Below are 2,242 nucleotides of genomic sequence, written 5' to 3'. Positions count from 1 at the left end.
CCCAACGCCTTACCACTTGGCCACTATACCACTTAGTGAGCTTGATTTGCTTTGCTTGCACTTCCTCCTCTGCCACACCCTCTGGGGTTTCTGACCTTGCACAATTATTGGGGTCATGTTTTCTCTTGACATACATATCATATTTTTTTCTACATCTAGTGATTTCTGGGCCAAACCAACCCCAGGCAGAGATGGGGCTCTATCCCATGAACTATAGCTCCACATGGACTTTGTTGACTTAATTTTTCTTATCCCTCCAACATTGCAGCCCTCCACGGGTTTCATACTCAAACAAGAAATTATATGTACCGTATGTCAAGAGAAAACATGACCCCAATTGTGCAAGGTCAGAAACCCCAGAGGGTGTGGCAGAGGAGGAAGTGCAAGCCAAGCAAATTAAGCTCACTAAGTGGCACAGTGGCCATTGGCCAAGTGGTAAGGCGTTGGTCTCGTAAACCCAAGATCATGGGTTTAATCCCCATCTGTGCCTTTTACAGAGCAATAATGAGAGGTTAGAAAACAAATAACATTATGTACCAGTTGTAATATCTGAGAATTAAAAATGAGATACAGGATCCTATTGAGGTTTCCCTTGGTGCTATGTTGTCCCTTGTCGTTGAGCACTAGAGTTGGGCCGAACCTCCGATTTTAGGTTCGCGAACCGGGTTCGCGAACTTTCGCGGAAGGTTCGGTTCGCGTTAAAGTTCGCGAACCGCAATAGACTTCAATGGGGATGCGAACTTTGAAAAAAAAAAAAAATTATGCTGGCCACAAAAGTGATGGAAAAGATGTTTCAAGGGGTCTAACACCTGGAGGGGGGCATGGCGGAGTGGGATAGATGCCAAAAGTCCCCGGGAAAAATCTGGATTTGACGCAAAGCAGCGTTTTAAGGGCAGAAATCACATTGAATGCTAAATGACAGGCCTAAAGTGCTTTAAAACATCTTGCATGTGTATACATCAATCAGGTAGTGTAATTAAGGTACTGCTTCACACTGACACACCAAACTGTTCACTGAACAGAACAGGTATGCAGTGGCGGGTTCACTGAACAGGTATGCAGTGGCAGGATCAATGAACAGGTATGCAGTGGCAGGATCACTGAACAGGTACGCAGTGGCAGGATCACTGAACAGGTATGCAGTGGCAGGATCAATGAACAGGTATGCACTGGCAGGATCACTGAACAGGTATGCAGTGGCAGGATCAATGAACAGGTATGCAGTGGCAGGATCAATGAACAGGTATGCAGTGGCAGGATCAATGAACAGGTATGCACTGGCAGGATCACTGAACAGGTATGCAGTGGCAGGATCAATGAACAGGTATGCACTGGCAGGATCACTGAACAGGTATGCAGTGGCAGGATCAATGAACAGGTATGCACTGGCAGGATCACTGAACAGGTATGCAGTGGCAGGATCAATGAACAGGTATGCACTGGCAGGATCACTGAACAGGTATGCAGTGGCAGGATCAATGAACAGGTATGCACTGGCAGGATCACTGAACAGGTATGCAGTGGCAGGATCAATGAACAGGTATGCAGTGGCAGGATCACTGAACAGGTATGCAGTGGCAGGATCACAGTACAGGTATGCAGTGGGCTGAGGGCTCACTGAACAGAACAGGTATGCAGCCAGGAAGAAGTTAAGCCTAACTAATCTTTCCCTATGAGAGACTGCAGCAGCTCGCCCTACTCTCACTAATGCAGGCACACGAGTGGCCATAACGGCCGCCGCTGCCTGCCTTATATAAGGGGGGGTGGGGCTCCAGGGGCTAGTGTAGCCTAATTGGCTACACTGGGCCTGCTGACTGTGATGTAGAGGGTCAAAGTTGACCCTCAGGTGCATTATGGGGCGAACCGATTTTTTGCGAACTTTTGCCGCAAAACGTTCGCGTGCGACACCCGCACGCGAACCACCTAAGTTCGCGCGAACCACGTTCGCCGGCGAACCGTTCGGCCCAACCAACCCTGCGGAAGGTTAGCGACAAGTCATTGTCACATATCATATCAGGACAGCACATCCTCTCTACTTTCTGCGGGGCCGTATAAGTGCCGTTACACTTGTGCCTGTTTGACACAAAAAACCATGGTGGCTTCCAATGACAGAGATGTAAGAGTAAATACAGGCAGCTATACTGGACAAATGCCTCTTGAAAGCCCATGTGGCGCAGTGGCCAAGTGGTAAGGCGTTGGTCTCGTAAACCAAAGATCATGGGTTCAATCCCCATCTGTGCCT

The 2,242-nt window shown here is 48.5% G+C and overlaps 2 non-coding genes across 2 annotated transcripts; both read left to right on the top strand.

Annotated features, from left to right (window-relative positions):
• The first annotated feature begins 411 nt into the window (after nt 1-411).
• Nucleotides 412-490, top strand: TRNAT-CGU (transfer RNA threonine (anticodon CGU)). The gene has a single exon. It is a non-coding gene; the product is annotated as a tRNA-Thr (tRNA).
• Nucleotides 491-2,170: 1,680 nt separating this feature from the next.
• Nucleotides 2,171-2,242, top strand: TRNAT-CGU (transfer RNA threonine (anticodon CGU)). The gene has a single exon. It is a non-coding gene; the product is annotated as a tRNA-Thr (tRNA).

This window comes from Hyperolius riggenbachi, chromosome 4 (genome assembly GCF_040937935.1).
Source record: "Hyperolius riggenbachi isolate aHypRig1 chromosome 4, aHypRig1.pri, whole genome shotgun sequence".
NCBI lineage: Eukaryota > Metazoa > Chordata > Amphibia > Anura > Hyperoliidae > Hyperolius > Hyperolius riggenbachi.
This window is presented reverse-complemented; position numbering and strand designations above follow the sequence as displayed.